Source organism: Oncorhynchus clarkii, chromosome 12 (genome assembly GCF_045791955.1).
Source record: "Oncorhynchus clarkii lewisi isolate Uvic-CL-2024 chromosome 12, UVic_Ocla_1.0, whole genome shotgun sequence".
NCBI lineage: Eukaryota > Metazoa > Chordata > Actinopteri > Salmoniformes > Salmonidae > Oncorhynchus > Oncorhynchus clarkii.
The window spans coordinates 32467793-32491523 of record NC_092158.1 but is presented as its reverse complement, the minus strand read 5'-3'; the positions used below and the strand labels follow the sequence as shown (position 1 = coordinate 32491523).

The window sequence follows — 23731 nt, the reverse complement described above, 5'->3', positions numbered from 1 at the left end:
CCTCTTTTTGTACTTTTTCTCATCACTCCGGTCGGCCACCCCTCGTGGAGGTTTGTGCTCTTTGATTGGCTCAAAGTCAAGTTGTCGGCCACTGACGTGCAGGCCAATTTTACAAGTAGAAATGGAAGGTTCATCGGTATCAGGGCGGTACGCAGCAGGTACGTCTTTTGTTCTAGCAATTGAAAGAAGGCTTCCTACTGTGCTAAGTACCTATCGGCCGTCAGTTTTCTCGGTGTGTCTGACCTCTAACGTGAGAAGGAGGAGGAATGGGTCAGGAAGGGTTTTGAAGTCACTATTTGCGTTACATTACGTTTAATATCAAACCACCACCTATGCCATTCTCTCTTACTAACACTGGACATTATCAGAGCTCACTGACAGCCTTTCCACTGGGTCTGAGTTTGACATTTCAAAGAGTCCCCCCCCCTCTCTTTCTCTCTCTCCCTGGGAGATTTGTCAATGACAATGTCTCCTCTCTATCAATAGCCTGCAGATGTGATGAAATGATAAAGGAGAGGTAGAAGGAGACTTGTCTAGAAAGAAAGAAAGAAAGAAAGAAAGAAAGAACAGCAAGTTTCCCAAAGCTTTCTCCCTTGGTTGAGGATAATCATAGGGTGTTCTAAATTTAATGGTAGCTGTCCCACAATTTATCCACACTAAACCATCTGTCTAATCAGCCATGCTGGTGTGGAAGTTCTGAGGAAGCCCCACCAGACAGACAGAGAGACAGACAGACAGCGAGATAGAGGACTTAACATTGTGTCTCGAAGTACACCAGATATCAAATGGCTGACAAACAGCCCCTAATTGGATATCTCATCATCTCCCAATACATCTGTTTTGAGTAATGGAAGAAGTAATCAGCAGAAATTATACAATGAGTACTTCCTGCCAAACAGGAAGCAGCAAGATTTATGCCCTGGCCAACCACCATTGTTCTTATTGATTGTTTTCTCTAAATTGTTTTCTGTTTTATCAACAACAAAAAATATCTAAATCGAACAAGTGAGACTGACTGAGATGGGGGAGGTTGTTTGTGGTTCGGTTTCAGCATGTTTAGCTAGTTTGAAAAGTAGCAGCATTTGTTAAGTTAACTAGTTAAACATCTATAAAACATCTATTGGGGACTATATACACCAAGTGTTACCGAAGATTTGTTTCCGTCTTCTTGTCTAAGTAGCCTTGTCCGAACCAGAATGGCCCATAGGGCAGGAGCCTATCTACTGTTTCTGTAGAGTGAGGCAGCTTGATGTAAGTAGGGCCTTACAATCAATCCATCTCCTTAATGCTGAGTGCCAAGTAGAGGCATCGGATCCCATTTCTCAAGTCTTTGGTATGACTCAACTAGCGATTAGGTCCGTGCACAGACCTTTCAGGGGGCAGGTGCCAAAAAACTAAAACAATCTACTTCATAATTAATATCTTGAAACTCGTGACTGTAGCGAAAAGCCCAGCATCCTGGAGTCGCCTCTTTACTGTTGATGTTGAGACTGGTGTTTTGCGAGTACTATTTAATGAAGCTGCCAGTTGAGGACTTGTGAGGCGTCTGTTTCTCAAACTAGACATTCTTATGTACTTGTCCTCTTGCTCAGTTGTGCACCGGGGCCTCCCACTCCTCTTTCTATTCTGGTTAGAGCCAGTTTGCGCTCTTCTGTGAAGTGAGTAGTACACAGCGTTGTACGAGATCTTCAATTTCTTGGCAATTTCTCACATGGAATAGCCTTCATTTCTCAAAACAAGAATAGACTGATGAGTTTCAGAAGAAAGTTCTTTGTTACTGGCCGTTTTGATCATGTAATCAAACACACAAATGCTGATGCTCCAGATATTCAGCTAGTCTAAAGAAGGACAGTGTTATTGCTTCTTTAATGAGCACAACAGTTTTCAGCTGTGCTAACACAATTGCAAAAGTGTTTTCTAATCATCAATTAGTCTTTTAAAATGATAAAATTGGATTAGCTAACACACCGTGCCATTGGAACACAGGAGTGATGGTTGCTGATAATGGGCCTCTGTACGCCTATGTAGATATTCCATAAGAAATCTGCCGTTTCCAGCTACAATAGTCATTTACGACATTAACAATGTCTACACTGTATTTCTGATCAATTTGATGTTATTTAATGGACAAAAATGTGATTTTCTTTCAATAACAACAACATTTCTAAGTGGCCCCAAACTTTTGAATGGTAGTGTACGTAGTACGGTCACTGTGGGGACGAAGTCGTAGATGCACTTATTGATGAAGCCAGTGATTTATGTGGTATACTTCTCCATGCCATCGGATGAATCCCGGAACGTATTCCAGTCTGTGCTAGCAAAACAGTCCTGTAGCTTAGCATCCGTGTCATCAGACCACTTCCGTATTGAGCGTGTCACTGGTAGTTCATGCTTGAGTTTTTGCTTGTAATCAGGAATCAGGAGGATGGAATTAAGGTCAGAGTAGCCAAATGGAAGGCAAGGGAGAGCCTGTACGCGTCTCTATGTGTGGAGTATAGGTGGTCTAGAGTTTTTTTCCCGTCTGGTTGCACATGTGACACGCTGGTAGAAATGATGTAAAACGGATTTAGTTTTAAGTCCACAGCCACTAGGAGTGTCGCTTCTGCGTGAGCATTCTCTTGTTTGCTTATGGCCTTATATAGCTTGTTGAGTGTGGTCTTAGTGCCTGCATCGGTTTGTGGAGGTAAATAGACAAATACAACAAATTCAGATGAAAACTCTCTTGGTAAATAGTGTGGTCTACAGCTTATCAAGAGGTACTCTACCTCAGGCGAGCAAAACCTTCAGACTTCTTTAATATTAGAAATCGCACACCAGCTTAAGTTGACAAATAGACACAGACCGCCACCCCAGTCTTACAGGAGGTTACAGTTCTGTTTTGCCGATGCTCGTAAAACACAGCCAACTGTATATTATTTATGACCTCGTTCAGCCACGACTCGGTGAAACATAAGATATTACAGTTTTTAATGCCCCATTGGTTGGATCGTCTCAAACAGAGCTCATCCAGTTTATTCTCCAGTGAATGCACGTTCGCCAGTAGGACAGATGGTAAAGGGGGATTATCCATTCACCTCTGATTCGCCTCTGATTCTGAATACATTTTTTAAATTCAGTCCGAGGTGAGTAATCGCTGTTCTGATGTCCAGAAGCTCTTTTCGGTCATAGGAGATGGTGGCAGAAAAAAGATTACAACAACACGAAAAAACACACAGAATAGCATAATTGTTTAGGAGCCCGTAAAACAGCAGCCATCCCCTCAAGCACCATTCTGTAGTTAGTCTGTGTAGACAAGGTTGATTTACTCAGTTTTGGTATAATGCTTCTTCTAAAAAGAGAAACAGCCTAGTCTTCAGTAAAACATCAGAAGGTTTCTTGAAGCAAGAATAGGCACCCTGTTGACTTTCTTTTGTTAGCAGCTCCAGTTTGTCCAGAGCAGAATGAATGGGTTATCCCTTCAGTATTCTAACTCCTACCAGCCTACACAAGTCAACAGATGAGGATTTGGAGACCACAACCATTGGATCTTTAAAGAACTTTAAATGCACAGCACAGCCTAAAACTAGATTTTCCTGTGTTATATATATATTTCCACACTATAAGGTAGGAATAATACTGTGAAATTGTGAAAATTATTATAATGCACTTTTAGTGTAAGAGCTTAGTTTTGGTCTACCAGGTGGTAAATCATACTAAACAAAAATATAAAAGCAAAATGTAACAATTTCAAAAATGTTGCTGAGTTACAGTTCATATAATCAGTTAATTGAAATAAATTAATTAGGCCCTAATCTATGGATTTCACATGACTTGGCCGGGGCACAGCCATGGATGGGCCTGGGAGGGCATAGACCAAACCACTTGGGAGCCAGGCCAACCAACTGCAGAGGCAGCCCCAGCCAATCAGAATGAGTTCCCCCCCCCCCCCACAAAAGGGATTTATTACAGACAGAAATACTCCTCAGCTCCTTATCTTGACAAAGGATGAAATGCTAATGAACAGGGATGTAAACAAATTTGTGCACAAAATTCTAGATAAATATATTTTTTGTGTGTATGGAACATTTATGGGATCTTTTATTTCAGGTCATGAAACATGGGACCAACACTTTACATGTTGCGTTTATGTTTTGTTCAGTGTAGTTAATAGACCAATAAGAAAGAGAGTTCCAAACCTCTCTGCCGATAACAACTAGTTTTCAGTTTTCCCCTCCCCATTCAGACCATTCCCAGACAGACCATTCCCAGATACTATTTGCTAAGAAGCTATTTTTGTTTCTTTGTGACCATTTTCATTTAAAACAATCACAGTAAGGTGCTTACAGTAATTGTTACCTTAGAGAATGATAGAGGCCTCTAGTGGTCAAAAGGCAGTCTTAGCATGGGCAGCGCCAATGAGGGCTTCCACCATTTTAATGTAGTCAACTGGGTGGGACTTCCAACTTCATTGGCTGATCCCTCCTGGTGACCCTGTTAGATTCATGTCCAACTGGGTCATCAGGAGCGATCAGGCAATCGTGAAGATGAAAATGGACTACTTCAAAATGGAGATAGCTTCAATGCTGTCACAGACACCATAATGGCAAGGATACAATGAAGAGGCCTCTTTCAGTGTTGCACAGTATACAAAAGCGTTGGTGCTTTGCTGATACTAGTACATAAAAAACGGTTTGGTACTGGAATTTGTATTACTTTCAGTTCTACTGTCAAATGTGTCTCATGTCATATACAAATTGAGAGGATCGAGTCTGTCTAGTAATTTATCTGAATCTTTTCAAGTGGGCAGTAGCTAGCCAGGCTACGCTTGCACATGCAACTGACACAGCGTGAGCCACCTTTGAGAAGCATGCGAGAGAGAGAAATGCAGACATAATGGCTTCTTCAAACGAAAACATACCTCCACACCAGCAGCTGCAGAAGCGAACTGTGGGACTACTTTAATTACAGAAGAGATGACAAGGGACACTCCACCGAAACAACTAAGCAAAAGGTTACAAAGCAGCGCAGTGCAAGGGAAATTATTTGATATTGAGATAAAAATGTCTGCATCGAACCTTTAAGACCTTTTCTGTACTATCCCTCCATCACCTGATTTATCACACTCAAATAGCTCTGTCTGTGTGTGTGTGTTGCTGGCAACAACAACAGTTGGATAAGTAGTTATCCAATCATCTCTGGGCTCTGAGGCGAGAGAGAATAAGACACTCATTACAGCCCTTAAAATGCCCTGTGCCCCTGTGATCAACAAGGTTCAAACCTGAGACTCCTGCAGTGTATGCCAGAAGAGCGTAATAGGCCACCATGCCAAAGCCTTGGCAGTGACTCATGGTGCCAATGCAACTGTTCAGGTCTCAGGCAAGGTTACTCATGATCACCAAACCAGCTCAGTCACACTCCCACTCCAACAAAACTCACGTTAAAACCAAATGTTGGGAAATTGAATGGTGGAGTGAGTTAAAGGTTGTTTCTCCTTGCTACTCAGTAGAAAGGGAAGGGAGTTGTTGGTTGGGCGATGTTTTTCTATGCCCCCCCTCATTCTCCCTTGCTGTCACCCCTCCCCCCTCCTGTTTAATATCACAGGGCTGGCTCATATGACCTTGAGTGGCATCGTTGGCACGGCAAGAGAGAGAGCTGCCGCTGCCTCGCCTGCGGGCGTCCTTGAACTGGATCTGCAAGACAAAACAAACTTAAAAGACATCTCAGACCTCCTCTGTACCCCTCTCTCTCTTGTTCCCTCCATCTCTCCCTAGCTATTTTTTATTCAATCTGCGCTGCTCTTATCTGTCCCCACGGTGGGAAGAGATTTATCAAGACCTCCCGATCGGACCAAGATAGAGACAGAATATCAAAATGTCTGAACGGCCTGGTTGTGTGGATATATTTTTAAACCTCCCTCCTCCTCATTCTACTGGCTGGAGCACCAATGCCATTTCAGGAGAGGAGTGTTTTTGGAATACACTGTGTGTGTGTGTGTGTGTGTGTGTGTGTGTGTGTGTGTGTGTGTGTGTGTGTGTGTGTGTGCGTGTGTGCGTGTGTGCGTGTGTGCGTGTGTGTGTGTGTGCGTGCGCAGTAAGATAACTAGCTGGCTGGTTGACCCAGGACAGAGCAGGGGTCCACTTGAGGTGTTATTTACCCAGCTAACAATTCTAGGGAGAGAGAACATTTTTGTAATGTAATGTAACATTCCGCTAATGTTTGAGTGTCTAGTTTTGTGTTAGTTAGGGGAACATTCTATCCACTGAAGGTAACTAGAATATTTCATCAACATCACATGAAACATACAGAAAACATGGTTGTCATGTTCTCAGAATATAAGACATTAAGGTTCTAGACGTTTCATGAGAACATTGCAAGAACATTCCTATGTCCAGTTGTCTGAGGGTTCTGCTTGCCTGAGCTAGAATACCTCATGATAAACTGTAGACCACACTATTAACCAAGAGTTTTCATCTGTATTTTTCGTAGCTGTCTATTTACCAACACAAACCGAAGCTGGCACTAAGACCGCACCAACCGAGCTGTATAGGGCCATAAGCAAACAAAAAAATGCTCACCCAGAGGCGGCGCTCCTAGTGGCCGGTGATTTTAATGCAGGAAAACTGAACTCTGCTTTACCTAATTGCTACCAGCATATCATCTGTGCAACAAGAGGTGAAATAGCTCTATATCACCCTTACTCCACACACAGAGATGCTTTCAAAGTGGCCAATGAAGCGGATGCTAAGCTACAGGAGTGTTTCGCTAGCACAGACTGGTAATATGTTCTGGGATTCATCCGATGGCATTGAGGAGTTTATCACATCAGTCATCGGCTTCGTTAATAAATGCATCGGCAACATCATCCCCACAGTGACCGTACGTGCATATCCCAACCAGAAGCCCTGGATTACAGGAAACATCCACACTGAGCTAAAGCTGCTGCTATCAAGGAGTGGGACACTAATTCGGATGCTTATAAGAAATCCCGCTACACCCTCCATCAAACAGGCAAAGCGTCAATACAGGACTAAGATCGGGTCCTACTACACTGGCTCTGACGCTCATCGGATGTGGCAGTGCTTGCAAACTATCATGGATTACAAAGGGAAACCCAGCAGCTATCGGTCCAGTGAAGGGAGCCTACCAGATGAGCTGACCCATGCATGAGAACACCAGCTGTTCCGGACGACTGTGTGATCACGCTCTCAGTAGCCGATGTGAGTCAGACCTTTAAACAGGTTAACATTCACAGGGCTGCAGGTCCAGGGGGATTACTAGGACCCATACTCAGAGCATGCTCTGACCAGCTGGCAAGTGTCTTCACTGCCATTTTCAACCTCTCCCTGACCCAGTCTGTAATACCTACATGTTTCAAGCAGACCATCATAGTCACTGTGCCCAAGAACACCAAGGTAACCGGTCTAAATGACTATCACCCCGTAGCACTTACATCTGTAGCCACGAAATGTTCCGAAAGGCTGGTCATGGCGCACATCCACACCATCATCCCAGATACGCTGGCGCCACTCCAAGTCGCATACCGCCACAACAGATCCACAGATGATGTAATCTCTAATTCCCTCTACACTGCCCTTTACCACCTGGACAAAATTAACAGCTGCATGATAATGCTGTTCATTGACTACACCTCAGCATTCTACACCATAGTGCCCTCCAAGCTTATCACTAAGCTAAGGACCTTGGGATTAAACACCTCTCTTTGTATATGGATCCTGGACTTCCTAACGGGCCACCCCCAGGTGGTGATGGTAGCAACAACACATTTGCCACGCTGACCCTCAACACGGGGGCCCCTCAGGGGTGTGTGCCTAGTCCCCTCCTGTACTCCTTGTTCACCCACAACTGCGTGGCAGCACATGACTCCAACTCCATCATTAAGTTTACAGACGACACAACGGTGGTAGGCCTGACACGGACGACGATGAGATGACCTAAAGGGAGGAGGTCAGAGACCTGGCAGTGTGGTGCCAGGACAACAACCTCTCCTTCAACGTCAGTGAGACAAAGGAGCTGATTGTGGACTACAGGAAAAGGAGGGCCGAGCATGTCTCCATCCACAATGATGAGGCTGTAGTTGAGCAGGTAATGAATTCACTAATGAATTATCATGGTCCAAAACACACCAAAACAGTTGTGAAGAGGGCTCAACAACACCTCTCCCCCCTTAGAATGCTGAAAACATTCTGCATGGTTCTCAGATCCTCAAAAAGTTATACAGCAGCACCATTGAGAGCATCTTGACTGGCTGCATCACTGCTTAGTAAAGCAAATGCTTGCCATCCGACAACAAGGTGCTACAGAGGGTAGTGCAAATGACCCAGTACATCAAAGGGATCAACTTCTCTGCCATCCAGGACCTCTATACCAGGCGGTGTCAGTGGAAGGCCTTAAAAATTGGCAAATATTCCAGCCACCCAAGTCATAGACTGTTCTCTCACCTACTGCATGGCAAGTGGTGTCCGTGTTTGAATCCTGGCTTAGGAAGACCACCAAAAACCCTGAATTTTCCATGCCTAACTATAACATTTTCCGACAAGATAGAACTTCCAAAGGGGGCGGAGTTGAAATCTACTGCAGAGATAGCCTGCAGAGTTCTGTCTTACTATCCAGGTCTGTGCCCAAACAATTTGAGCTTCTACTTTTAAAAATCCACCTTTCCTAAAACAAGTCTCTCACTGTTGCCGCTTGCTATAGACCAACTTCTGCCCCCAGCTGTGCCCTGGACACCATTTGTGAATTGATTGCTCCGCATATATCTTCAGAGCCCAAGGCTGTTAGGTGACCTAAACTGGGACACCCCGGCCATCCTACAATCTAAGCTTGATGCCCTGAATCTCACACAAATGATCAATGACCAGGTGCAACCTACCAGGTGCAACCCCAAATCTGTAAACACAGACACCCTCATAGATATCATCCTAACCAACCTGCCCTCCAAATACAACCAGGATCTCAGCAATCACTGCCTCATTGCCTGCATCCGCAATGGGTCTGCGGTCAAACGACCACCTCTCTCTGTCAAATGCTCCCTAGAACACTTCAGCAAGCAGGCATTTCTAATAGACCTGGCCCGAGGTATCCTGGAGGATATTGACCTCATTCCATCAGTAGAGGATGCCTGGTTACTCTTTAAAAGTGCTTTCCATACGCTCTTAAATAAGCATGCCCCATTCAAAAAATGTAGAACCAGGAAAAGATACAGCCCTTGGTTCACTCCAGACCTGACTGCCCTTGACCAGTACAAAAACATCCTGTGGTGTACTATATTTGCATCGAATAGCCCCCGCGATATGCAACTTTTCAGGGAAGTTAGGAACCAATATACACAGGCAGTTAGGAAAGCTAAGGCTAGCTTTTTCAAACAGAAATTTGCATAGCACAAACTCAAAAAAGTTCCGGGACACTGCAAAGTCAATGGAGAATAAGAGCACCTCCTCCCAGCTGCCCACTGCACTAATAAGCATTCTTCTACGGCTGGCCATGCTTTCCACCTGGCTACCCCTACCCCGGTCAACAGCCCTGCACCCCCCACAGAAACTTGCCCAAGCCTTCCCCAATTCTCCTTCACCTAAATACAGATAGCTGATGTTCTGAAAGAGCTGCAAAATCTGGACCCCTACAAATCAGCCGGGCTAGACAATCAGGACCCTCTCTTTCTAAAATGATCTGCCGAAATTGTTGCAACCCCTATTACTAGCCTGTTCAACCTCTCTTTCGTATCGCCTGCGATCCCCAAAGATTGGAAAGCTGCCGCGGTCATCCCCCTCTTCAAAGGGGGAGACACTCTAGACCCAAACTGCTACAGACCTATATCCATCCTACCCTGCCTTTCTAAGATCTTCGAAAGCCAAGTTAACAAACAGATCATCGACCATTTCAAATCCCACGTACCTTCTCTGCTATGCAATCTGGTTTCCGAGCTGGCCATGGGTGCACCTCAGCCACGCTCAAGGCCCTAAACGATATCATAACCGCCATCGATAAGAGACAATACCGTGCAGCTGTATTCATCGACCTGGCCAAGGCTTTCAACTCTGCCAATCACCACATTCTTAGTGGTAAGAGCGTTGGACTAGTAACCGGAAGGTTGCAAGTTCAAACCCCCGAGCTGAGGTACAAATCTGTCATTCACTGTTCCTAGGCCGTCATTGAAAATAAGAATTTGTTCTTAACTGACTTGCCTAGTTAAATAAAGGTGAAATAAAAAATAAAAATCGACAGACTCAACAGCCCTGATTTCTCAAATAATTGCCTCTCCTGGTTCACCAACTACTTCTCAGACAGTGTTTAGTGTGCTATATCGGAGGGCCTGTTGTATGGACCTCTGGCAGTCTCTATGGGGGTGCCACAGGGTTCAATCCTTGGCCGACTCTTTTCTCTGTATACATCAACGATGTTGCTCTTGCTGCTGGTGATTCTCTGATCCACCTCTACGCAGACGACACCATTCTGTATACTTACGGCCCTTATTTGGACACTGTGTTAACCAACCTCCAGACAAGCTTCAATGCCATACAACTCTCATTCAGTGGCCTCCAACTGTTCTTAAATGCAAGTAAAACTAAATGCATGCTTTAACCGATTGCTGTCCACAGCTGCCCGCTCGTCCAGCATCAATACTCTGGACTAGAGGTCGACCGATTAATCGGAATGGCCGATCATAACAATCGGTAATCGGTATTTTTGGACACCTAGGTGTCTAGTTAGACTGTAAACTCTCCTTCCAGACTCACATTAAGCATCTCCAAATAAATCTAGAAAAAAACTGACTATCCTGCTGATCCTTGACTTCGGCGATGTCATTTACAAAATAGCTTTCAACACTCTACTCAGCAAATTGGATGCAGTCTATCACAGTGCCATCCGTTTTGTCACCAAAGCCCCATACACTACCCACCACTGCGACCTGTATGCTCTTGTTGGCTGGCCCTCGCTTCATATTTGTCGCCAAACCCACTGGCTCCAGGTAACCTATAAGTCTTTGCTAGGTAAAGCCCCGCCTTATCTCAGCTCACTGGTCACCATAGCAGCACCCACCCGTAGCACGCGCTCAAGCAGGTATATCTCACTGGTCACCCCCAAAGCCAATTCATCATTTGGCCGCCTTTCCTTCCAGTTCTCTGCTGCCAATGACTGGAACGAACTGCAAAAATCACTGAAGCTGGAGACTCATATCTCCCTCACTAGCTTTAAGCACCAGCTGTCAGAGCAGCTCAGAGATTCGACCTGTACGTAGCCCATCCAACTACCTCATCCCCATACTGTTATTTATTTTATTTATTTTGCTCCTTTGCACCCCAGTATTTCTACCAGCACACTCATCTTCTGCACATCTATCACTCCAGTGTTAAATTGCTATATTGTAATTATTTTGCCACTATGGCCTATTTATTGCCCTTACCTCCCTTATCCTACCTCATTTGCACACACTGTATATAGATTTATTCTATTGTATTATTGACTGTATGTTTGTTTATTCCATGTGTAACTCTGTGTTGTTGTTTGTGTCACACTGTTTTGCTTTATATTGGCCAGGTCGCAGTTGTAAATGAGAACTTATTCTCAACTAGCCTACCTGGTTAAATAAAGGTGAAAAAAGTGGTACTGATGCAACAAATCTGGAACCAACCATCAGGACCCTGAGCAACTTCTACCCCCAAGCCATAAGACTGCTAAATAGTTAGCCAGGGTAGCTATTGGTTAACTATTTAAATTGGAACTGACAGCGTTTTAGCCACATGAAATCTTATTAAAATATGTTCATATACACCCCCAGAAAGAATAGGTGTAACGGCTCTCGTTGTTGGTAGAAAGAGTAGACCAAGACGCAGCGTGGAAAGTGTTCATGATTTTACTTCACAAAACACTCTAACAAAATAGAAAAAGAGAACGCACAGTTCTCTCAGGCAACAGTAACTAAACAGAAAACAAGATCCCACAACTAAAGGTGGGAAAAAGCTGCCTAAGTATGATTCCCAATCAGAGACAACGATAGTCAGCTGCCTCTGATTGGGAACCATACCCGGCCAACAAAGAAATAGAAAACTAGAATGCCCACTCAAATCACACCCTGACCTAACCAAATAGAGAAATTAACAGGCTCTCTAAGGTCAGGGCATGACAATAGGACACCTTTTAAAAAAACATTTTCTGAAGGAAGGCCTTAGATATGGTCATTTTTCATGAATTCATAGAATGTTTGGGAATGACGTACAGTCAGACATTTGTGACAATTCTATATCAATACAGAGTGGGAAATTGGCCGTGTGTTTGGACAATTAATAGACACTGCAGTAAATAAAACCGAATAAAAACATCTGTCTCATCCAGGACTGGAGTCTACGCAGAACGCTGCACCATAGCAAATCAGAGCAATTTATTTATGCAAATAAGTCATTTGCCACACGGGACTGCCATCATTCACTTTGAACTGGAGTGTGTTTACAGAAAGTAGCAACAGCGCAAATGTAGATAATTCGCAAGCTATCGTCAAAAGCCACAAAATACATCTGAATGCATTCCGAATGGGTGGAGGAAGCAAACAATGTTCCAGGCCAGCTGTGATTTACAACCTGATGGCAATATTTTTGGGACTATTGGTGATTTAATATTAATCATGGATTGAACTGCATCCATCTATTCTGCCAACAAGGCTTTGCTGTACGTTATTACATTTTGAGTCAAATAGAACCTATTTTTAAAACCTCTTATAAAGTTGGGTTGGTAGAATAAAATGGGAATTTTGAAATTATGATTGTCTGCTTGTTTCATATATTACAAAGTAATTAAACCGCTGTCAGTTCCACTTTAACTATTTGCGTTGACCCTTTTTACACTAACTCTTTTGACTCGTCACATATGCTGCTGTTACTGTTTATTATTTATCCTGTTGCCTAGTCACTTTATCCCTACCTATATGTACAATTACATCGTACCCCTGCACATCGACTCGGTACTGGTACCCCGTTTCTATAGCAAAGTTATCATTAATCATTGTGTATTTATTACTTGTGTTATGATTTTTCTATTTTTCTATAATTTCTCTTTTTTCCTGCATTGTTGGGAAGTAAGCATTTCACTGTTAGTCTACACCTGTTCTTTAATTAGCATGTGACTTATTCATTTAATTAGATTTTGATTTGATATTCCAACAACACGTCACTAAACATACACAGAACATGGTTGCCATGTTCCCAGAATATAAGATATTAATGTTCTTGACACGTTTCATGGGAACTTTGCAAGAACATTTATGTGTATCATTTGTCAGGGCGTCGCCTGATGGTGCCAAGGAAACATTCCCCCCCAAAATGTGTTACATTACACATCATGCCCTGTTACTGTTGCCAAGCCCATCAACACCCTGATTGGTGAACCACTGATCCACTGATTCCCAGCTCTTTTTGTCTGTTGCCAAAGTTAGGGATACTCTCACACACACACCCAGTGCTTTTAACATACAGGCTTTTCAACTTATTTGACACCCTTAGACATACTGTACACTGAGTGTACAAAACATTAGGAACACCAGGAATATTTCCGGAGATTTTCCATGGGAAGTTAAGCCCAGGAATTTGGGGAATTTTGCTTAAATTCATCAAAAATGTTAGCTTATAACAGTGAAACTTTTTTGTGGGATACACATAAGGCAATTCTAGGTCTTGTGGCATATTTTGGTTAAACTATCCCCAATTCAATGGAATTGCAACCCTCTGCATGCACAGTGAACTCTTCCATCACATGTACAGCTGATTCTCAAGATCTTGTACACTAATGAGATGCTATTGAGCCCACACTACTATATGTGTCTGAGCTAAGGACTACATGCTTTCTGGTAAGGTTTTATTACAATACTGGGTGGGGTGAATATATTTTATATGACATACATTATTTTTTGTTAACTAGTAAATAGTAGCCTACAGCAAAGTGTGTTTAAATCATTTTTAACTTGTTAACAATTTCTGCTAGTTAGTTTTTGCTACCATGTGGGTTTTAGCTTGCTTGAGCCTGCTAACCGAGGAGTGTCAATTCACCTGTTTCCATATATGTTTCATTTTAAAACATTTATTACAAAGGAGTTGTTTAATCTAACTGCTTAGCTATTTATTTGTACATGGAATTGTATTTGTTTTACAAATTTTTTTCTTCTAATCTTTACAGGAAAATGCCACAGGCACGTAGAAGGAAAAGCTGTGTACATTTGCAAATACTGTGCCAAATCATATGTGAAGAATGTAACAAAGATGCAGAATCATCTGGCCAAGTGCATAAAGTTCCCTCAGGGCTCACAACAAGAAACCTCTGGCAAAAGTCAATCTACTTATATTTGAGGTGAAAATAATGAATCAGACACCTTATCGATAGCAACAGCTCATGGTCCTCCTGAAATCAGACGTTTTTTTGACTCAATGGAGGAACGTAGTCAGATAAATGCTGATGAATGTCTTGGTCGAGCTGTGTATGCAACTGGTTCACCTCTGATGCTCACAGGCAATGTGTATCGGAAGAGATTTCTGAATGTTCTTCGCCCAGCATACACCCCTCCAACCAGACATGCTTTATCTACTCATTTGCTGGATAGGGAGTACAAGTAAAGGTCAAGCAAATCATAGAGAAAGCAGACTGTATTGTAATCATCTCTGATGGGTGGTTGAATGTTCGTGGGCAAGGAATAATTAACTACATCATATCCATCCCCCAACCAGTATTCTACAAGAGCACAGACACAAGGGACAACAGACACACCGGTCTCTACATTGCAGATGAGCTGAAGGCAGTCATCAATGATCTTGGACCACAGAAGATATTTGCACTGGTGATAGACAATGCTGCGAACATGAAGCCTGCTTGGTCTAAAGTGGAGGAGTCCTACCCTCACATCACACCCATTGGCTGTGCTTCTCATGCATTGAATCTGCTCCTCAAGGACATCATGGCACTGAAAACAATGGATGCACTCTACAAGAGAGCCAAGGAAATGGTTAGGTATGTGAAGGGTCATTAAGTTATCGCATCAATCTACCTCACCAAGCAAAGTGAGAATAAGAACACCACATTGATGCTGCCCTGGGGGGAAGGAGTCTCTCCAAGAAATGGATATATCACAGTCTGCCGAACAGCCCCATCAAGACGATCCTCCTGGATAATACATTTTGGGAGAGAGTGGTAAGCAGCCTGAAACTCCTGAAATCTATAGCAGTAGCCATTGCACGGATTGAGGGAGACAATGCTATCCTGTCCGATGTTCAGACTCTGCTTGCAGATGTAAGAGAAGAAATCCATACTGCCCTGCCCACTTCACTGTTGCTCCAAGCAGAGGAAACTGCAGTTCTGAAATACATCAAAAAGCGTGAAGACTCCCTGACGACCAGACACACCACAGCGTACATGTTGGACCCCAGGTATGCTGGCAAGAGCATCCTGTCTGGTGCAGAGATCAACAAGGCCTATGGTGTCATCAATACCGTGTCTCGCCACCTTGGCCTGGATGAGGGCAAGGTTCTTGGCAATCTGGCGAAGTACACTTCCAAGCAAGGGCTTTAGGATGTAGATGCAATATGGCAGTCATGCCAACATATCTCATCAGCTACCTGGTGGAAGGAACTTTGTGGACCTGAGGCTCTTTTCCCTGTTGCCTCCATCATCGTCCAAATCCCACCAAAATCAGCCACCTTAGAGCGCAACTGGTCCTTGTTTGGGAACACACACCAAAGCACGCACCAGGCTGACAAATACAAGGGTTGAAAAATTGGTCGCCATCCGGGCAAATTTGAGGCTTTTTGAGCCTGACAACGAGCCATCCTCAACAAGGTTGGAAAGTGACTGAAGATGAGGCCTCAGAGTCTGATGTTCAAGAGGTGGACATTGAGGAGGTCCAGGGAGAAGACATGGAAGCCTGAGAGGAAGACAACCAAAGCTTTAGTTTCTAGACTATCATTTTACAGATGTATGCTGAAAATGTTTTTGGGAGATGCGATGGATCATTGGGGATCATTCAATATTCCGTTTTGTTGTTCAGTGAAATTATCCCATGTGAAGAGTCAACTCATTTAATTAAAGTTAAATTCTGAAAAATAATATTACATTTTTTTCTATTGGAAGGATTTAATCATTTGCAATTATGTCTACTTATGATAAGGTAAAGGTTTATGTTTCTGTCTCCATATGATATGGTAAATATATCCAATGCAAAAAACATTTACATTTAAATGGTATTAATATTAATTTGCTTATATTTCCATTAATTTTCACATATTCCAGTTAAATCCCATATATTCCCGTTAATTCCCACGGAAAGTTTCCACCTCTGAATATTCCCCAAAATGTGCAACCCTATCCCTTACTGATGTCACTTGCGTGTATGCATAGAATTTTTCAATGCATGCACGCACTCCTATTAAATAATATATCCGGCGCTGACAGAGTTGGCCGCCTCGCTTCGCGTTCCTAGGAAACTATGCAGTATTTTGTTTTTTTACGTGTCATTTCTTACATTGGTACCCCAGGTAATCTTAGATTTTATTACATACGGGAGGAGCTATTGGATATAAGAGCAACGTCAACTCACCAACATTACGACCAGGAATACGACTTTCCCGAAGCGGATCCTCTGTTTTGCCCACCACCCAGGACAATGGATCGATTCCCAGCCAGCGAACCATAAACAACGATGCCGTAAAAGGGGCAGGCGAAGCGGTCTTCTGGTCAGGCTCCGGGGACGGGCACATCACGCACCGCTACCGAGCATACTACTCGCCAATGTCCAGTCTCAAGGTAGATGAAATCCGAGCAAGGGTAGCATTCCAGAGAGACATAAGAGACTGTAATGTTCTTTGCTTCATGGAAACATGGCTCACTCGAGACGCGCTATCGGAGTCGGTACAGCCACCTGGATTCTTCACGCATCACGCCGACAGAAACAAGCATCTCTCTGGTAAGAAGAAGGGCGGGGGTGTAATGCCTTATGATTAACGAGACGTGGTGTGATCATAACAACATACAGGAACTCAAGTCCTTCTGTTCACCTGACTTAGAATTCCTCACAATCAAATGTCGACCGCATTATCTACCAATAGAATTTTCTTTGATTCTAATCACAGCTGCGTTTATTCCCCCCCAAGCAGACACATCGATGGCCCTGAACAAACTTCATTTGACTCTATGTAAAATGGAAACCACATATCCCGAGGTTGCATTCATTGTAGCTGGGGATTTTAAGGCTAATCTGAAAACAAGACTCCCTAAATTCTATCAGCATATAGATTGTGCAACCAGGGCTGGTAAAATTAGTTAATTAGCAAGTGCATTGGCAATGTCTTACCCACAGCAACTATTAAAACATTCCCAAACCAGAAAACCTGGATTCATGGAAGCATTCGCGCAAAACTGAAAGCGCAAACCACTGCTTTTAATCAGGGCAAGGTGACCGGAAACATGACCAAATAAAAAGAGTGTAGCTCTTCCCTCCGCAAGGCAGTCAAACAAGCTAAGCGTCAGTATAGAGACAAAGTGGAGTCACAATTCAACGGCTCAGACATGAGAGGTATGTGGCAGGGTCTACAGTCAATCACGGATTACAAAAAGAAAACCAGCCCCGTCGTGGACCAGGATGTCTGACGGGCCGCCCCAGGTAGTGAGGGTAGGTAACAACATCTCCACCCCGCTGATCCTCAACACTGGGGCCACACAAGGGTGCGTTCTGAGCCCTCTCCTGTACTCCCTGTTCACCGACAACTGCGTGGCCATGCACGCCTCCAACTCAGTCATCAAGTTTGCAGACGACACTACAGTGGTAGGCTTGATTACCAACAACGACGAGACGGTCTACAGGGAGGAGGTGAGGGCCCTCGGAGTGTGGTGTCAGGAAAATAACCTCACACTCAACGTCAACAAAACAAAGTAGATGATCGTGGATTCAGGAAACAGCAGAGGGAGCACCCCCCTATCCACATCGACGGGACAGTAGTGGAGAGGGTAGTACGTTTTAAGTTCCTCGGCGTACACATCACGGACAAACTGAATTGGTCCACCGACACAGACAGCGTGGTGAAGAAGGCGCAGCAGCGCCTCTTCAACCTCTGAAGACTGAAGAAATTCGGCTTGTCACCAAAAGCACTCACAAACTTTTACAGATGCGCAATCGAGAGCATCCTGTGGGGCTGTATTACCGCCTGGTACGGCAACTGCTCCGCCCACAACCGTAAGGCTCTCCAGGGGGTAGTGAGGTCTGCACAACGCATCACCGGGGGCAAACTACCTGCCCTCCAGGACACCTACACCACCCGATGTCACAGGAAGGCCATAAAGATCATCAAGGACAACAACCACCCGAGCCACTGTCTGTTCACCCCGCTATCATGCAGAAGGCGAGGTCAGTACAGATGCATCAAAGCAGGGACCGAGAGACTGAAAAACAGCTTCTATCTCAAGGCCATCAGACTGTTAAACAGCCACCACTAACATTGAGTGGCTGCTGCCAACATACTGACTCAACTCCAGTCGCTTTAATAATGTAAAAATGTATGTAAAAAATGTATCACTTAACACTTTAAACAATGCCACTTCATATAATGTTTACATACCCTACATTACTCATCTCATATGTATATACTGTACTCGATACCATCTACTGCATCTTGCCTATGCTGTTCTGTACTATCACTCTTTCATATATATTTTAGGTACATATTCTTCATTCCTTTACACTTGTGTGTATAAGGTAGTTGTTGTGAAATTGTTAGGTTAGATTTCTTGTTGGTTATTACTGCATTGTCGGAACTAGAAGCACAAGCATTTCGCTACACTTGCATTAACATCTGCTAACCATGTGTGTGTGACAAATTTTTTTTGATTTGATTTAATATTCATTCACCTGTATAATAGGTGCAATAGAGATTTATCATTCAAATAAATTATTACCATTATATTGTTCTGTAGTTAGATTGGTAAAAACAAAGTCATGGACTTAAGGTGGATTTAACAAGTGACATCAATAAGGGATTATAGCTTTCACCTGGATTCACCTGGTCAGTCTATATCATGGAAAGAGCAGGTGTTCCTAATGTGTTGTACACTCAGTGTAAAGTATATCTAAGGGTGTCAAATAAGTAAGTTGATAAACGCTGCATGTTAAGCTTGTTTTAGCTGATTTCATGGGGCTACAAATGACAAACAATCCCTTCCATTTAGGACTTATTTTATTGAAAACTGTTAGGAGAAAATATTATTTTATTGTACTGATCAACAACATTTGCATAGAAGAAGCAAGCTCTTCTTTTATAAAAGTGTGCGCTCTCTCTTTAAGAAAGGGATGACGTCATTCGTGAGGCAGAGCATGGCTGTGGAATCTGACTTTGTGGCTAGTGAATTAGTTATGGGCTTTTTGGTTAGCCAACTCATTTGGATCCATTCACATAACAGACCTAGCTCATTTGGCTCCCAAATGGCTCTTTGTTCAAAATGCAATCGACCTTAAAACCATGAAAAAATTGCAAATCTCCAATGTAAAGCCCAAAAAGTAGGCTACCGTTATGTCAGATCGTGATAAGCGGGTTCAAATACATTTTTACCTGGACAAATATTTCCTATGATGGTGCCACATTGAATGTCACTGAGCACTTCAGTAAGGCCATTCTACTGTCAATGTTTGTGTATGGAGATTGCAAGGCTGTGTGCTCGATTTTATACACCTGTCAGCAATGGGTGTGGCTGAAACAGCAAAATCCCCTAATTTGAAGGAGTGTCCACGTACTTTTGTATATATAGTGTACCTAAGTTTCGGTATAATGTGCAATAGAATTTGAGAATAGGATGACTTCCCTAGCAGGTCTCCAACCCAGGCCACCAACATCAAATGCCCTAACCGCTGTCCCAATAAGGGATATCTCTAGGGCATGTGCTTATTGGGTTAGTATAGTTAGGCCCTGTCCAGATGAAACCCAAACCCTCCTACCTAGGCACTTGTGTAGATCTGAAACAACATGTTAGGTCTAAACAATATTGTGAATGCACTTTGAAGTAAATCTCAGCTCTGTTAAAAATATTTTATTGATAATAGTCATTCAGGAGTATCATGAAAACAACTTAATATGCCCCACCAACATTAGACAACTATACAGGAAGCCCTTCAATTGCTTAAATAAGTAAATAAAATCAATGATTAGAGAATAGTCAGATTAGTTTAGACCTGACACGGACATGGTGACGTAGCAGGAAGATTGGGGTAACATAACCAGGAGGTTGTGAGTTCACATCCTTTGTGTGGACATGTTGAATAATAATTACTGTATAAATGAACATGCACAATGCAATCATGTATGTCAAAGTGTGTTGAAGATGTGTATGTTAAAAGTGCTGTGTGTGATTATCCCTTGCCAATAGACTAAGAGCTATGAATGGATCCGTGGTTCATCAATCACGGTTGGCTCGGCAAGAGTAACAAGACATCTTGTCATGCATTTTTCTTTGGACACAAATGTTCTTGCAACATTCCAATGAAACGTGTTTAAACCATTCATATCTTATGTTCTGAGAACATGGCAACCATGTTTGGTGGGACGTTGATGGAAAATTCTCCAAACCCAGAGAAAACAGGACACATTTATTTCAGTAGGCAAGTCAGTTAAGAACAAATTCTTACTTTCAATGACAGCCTAGGAACAGTGGGTTAACTGCCTTGTTCAGAGGCAGAATGCCCGATTTTTACATTGTCAGCTCAGGGACTTGATCTTGCAACCTTTTGTTTACTAGTCCAATGCTCTAACCACTAGGCTACCTGCTGCCCCCACATGAATTAATATCTTATGATCTGAAAACATGGCAACCTGGTTCTGGGTAAGTTCTATTTGACATTAAGGGAATAGTCTCTTGGAAACATTACTTGCACATCACAGGAATATTCCTATGAAAACCTTGACCTAATGACACTCTTAAGGGAACATTCTCTAAAGTTGTGGGAACATTTGTTGTTAGCTGGGTACATACCAGGAAATCCCAGACTGTTTTCCCCCCTTCACTTCCGGGCTGTTGGCACAAGGACTCTGTACTTGTTCTCCCATCAAACATCATATTGCTCTCTCTTTTAGATATCTGACAGCTCTTAAGGGAACGTCCTCTAAAGTTGTGGGAACATTTGTTGTTAGCTGGGTACATACCAGGAAATCCCAGAATGTTTTCCCCCCTTCACTTCCGGGCTGTTGGCACAAGGACGCTGTACTGGTTCTCCCAACAAACATCCCATTGCTCTCTCTTTTAGATATCTGACAGCTTTGTGTTGAATCATCAGCTGAAGAGGTTGCCTCTCTAACTAACTAGAAAGGGGAGAAGCCTCTAAACAGTTGGCAGTCGATATGAACAGGCAAACCTTGGTGACTGGCAGGAAGGCTAGGTCATGGTGAAGAAATGTGACATTTACATGGGTAAACAACACCATGGTAGGGATTTTAAATAATTTCACTATTAGAATAGTATCATACATTTTTGGCGGGTATCCGGATATTGAGCACTGCTGTGCGAGGGTGAGGCTGAGGCTTGCGCTCTATTAGTGCAGCTGGGGAGGTGCCAGTGAGATGGGAGCGAGCAGAGGGAGGCAGACAGCCAAGGCTACCTAACTTGTAACAGCCACTGTGTTATTTATCGTACCATATAACAGTGCCTATCTTGACTGGAGTAGCCAAGAGAAGTTTGCTAGGTAGGCTAATTGAGGCCATATTTTATGCCAACAGCCTACCTGTTGGTTGCTCATTGTAGCCTACTCCTTTAGCTAACTTTTAATTCTGTAATGTTATTCCATCTTGCATTGCGTTAGTAAACTCTCACTACACTTGCTACAAATTGAGCTGCTTTGATTGGCCAACATAAACAACAAGCTTCACACATGAAGACTACCAGAGAGCTCCAAGTCTTTTTTATGGGGGGCACAATTCCTAAAAACTACATTGGAAAGTTTTATTTATTAAATTGATCATGGTATATCCTTGTACGTAATAACACCACATTAATATTTTATTTTAATTTACAAAAAGTATTTTCAGTGTTAAAATAAGCCTATACATTTTTTGGCCCGCAGAAATGAAAACTCACACTAGTATTAGTGCGGCAGGTGGCCTAGTGGTTAGAGAGTTGGTCCAGTAACCGAAACGGTTGCTAGATTGAATCCTCGAGCTGACAAGGTAAAAATCTGTCGTTCTGCCCCTGAACAAGGCAGTTAACCCACTGTTCCCCAGTAGGCTTTCATTGTAAATAAGAATTTGTTATTTAACTGACTTGCCTAGTTAAATAAAGGTTAAATACAAAATAAAAAGTATTTGAATACTAACGTCCGTTCGGATATTCAAACAACTGTACACATCCCTACACCAAGGTTCACTGAACCAAGTCCTCCTCTCATTCTGTACTGTCATACTAGCCATTCATTACTGCTACTTTCACCTGGGTTGGAAACTCAACCTAAGCCACTGTAAAGCACACAGAGGCAGAGCACTGCTCCCTTTCAACATGATGCACAGTGCAGGTCAGCCAGCTTCATGGAATAGAGCTAATATTTACACTGCACCAAGAGATGCTGTTTCAATATGTGAACTAGAAGGAAATGCGGGGTGGACTTTTCGCCTTTAAAGCTAATACAACTTCCAGGAATCTCAGTGTTGTGTGTGTGCGTGTATCAGTGTCTGTGTGTCAATGTGCGTGTGTGTGTGTGCCAGGTCTGTGTTGAGGGGTGTACTAGGGGGAGCAGCAGAGAGAGACAGGCCTAGCCCCCCCCGCACCACCGGCCCAGCCCTCTCCCCTGCAGCTCCCTTCATGCCTGACCTTTCATGACTGTAATGTTATCACATGTCATACGCAGGCAGGCCTGCTGGAAACCATTTGCTAGAGGCACCATGGCGGCTGTAGCCCCCTCACTAAACACTGCTCTGGTACTGGCTGGAGAGACCAGGCCAGGCCCAGCTCTGGATCTAACTGGTTTACTGCTCAGTATGTTTCACCTTCACACAAATATAGAAAAACACACAAATGCCACGCACATGACACACACACACAACACATGTAGACAGACACACAGTGACATATGAGTGTCCTCAGGGACTCTTGTTTGGTGACATGAGCAACAAACAGACTCCTCAATTAGTGGAAGGTGCTCTCTTACCGAGACAAGTTCAGAGGCTAGGAATAACAAGCAAAGGGAGGCGAGACTACTTCATAGAGCAGTGTGTGTGTGTGTGTGCATGTGAGAGAGAGAGAGTTAAGAGCTAATCCTACACTACACACTCCATGTATAGCTCCCCACCTCAGGACATGACTCTATGTTGTGTTGTTAGTGCCACTGCGTAATGAGGTTGCTGTTAGTGAAACATCTAATTACCACTAGCTATCCTAGGACGGTTATCAACAGTTACAAACAGTGGAGAAATTAGCTCTGTGTTTATTAATATGATAATAATCACAAATTTCAATATGACAAAAGTATTCTCAAACTGTGGAGGACGAGAAGCCTAAAATCAGACTGGGGTGTGGAACCTCTCTTCTATAATGCCTAGGAGATTCATTACAAGCAGTTCTGTTCCACATAGTGAAATATGAATGAGAGCTACCGGACTGTCTGAACATTGAATTGGCCCATAAACAAATCCAATCCAAGGATAAGCCCTGATTTCAATTCCAAGGTTCCAGCTCAGCAAAGTCAGGCAATTATTTTCTAAGAAAACATTTTGTCAAGTCAACCCCTGCTTATCCT

The 23731-nt window shown here is 43.2% G+C and overlaps 1 protein-coding gene across 2 annotated transcripts in view; it reads right to left on the bottom strand.

The window, feature by feature from the left end:
* The window catches only part of LOC139423080 (nuclear receptor-interacting protein 1-like), a 60993-nt gene that overhangs the window by 22372 nt on the left and 14890 nt on the right, over positions 1-23731 (bottom strand). Inside the window, exon 1 of one of the 2 annotated variants that reach the window (XM_071174711.1) lies at positions 5055-5498. The exons of the other annotated variant lie outside the window; for it this stretch is intronic. The gene's annotated coding sequence lies outside the window, so the exon portion shown is untranslated. Of the gene's footprint in view, positions 1-5054; positions 5499-23731 lie in introns of those variants that run through there. 2 annotated transcript variants of the gene reach the window in all.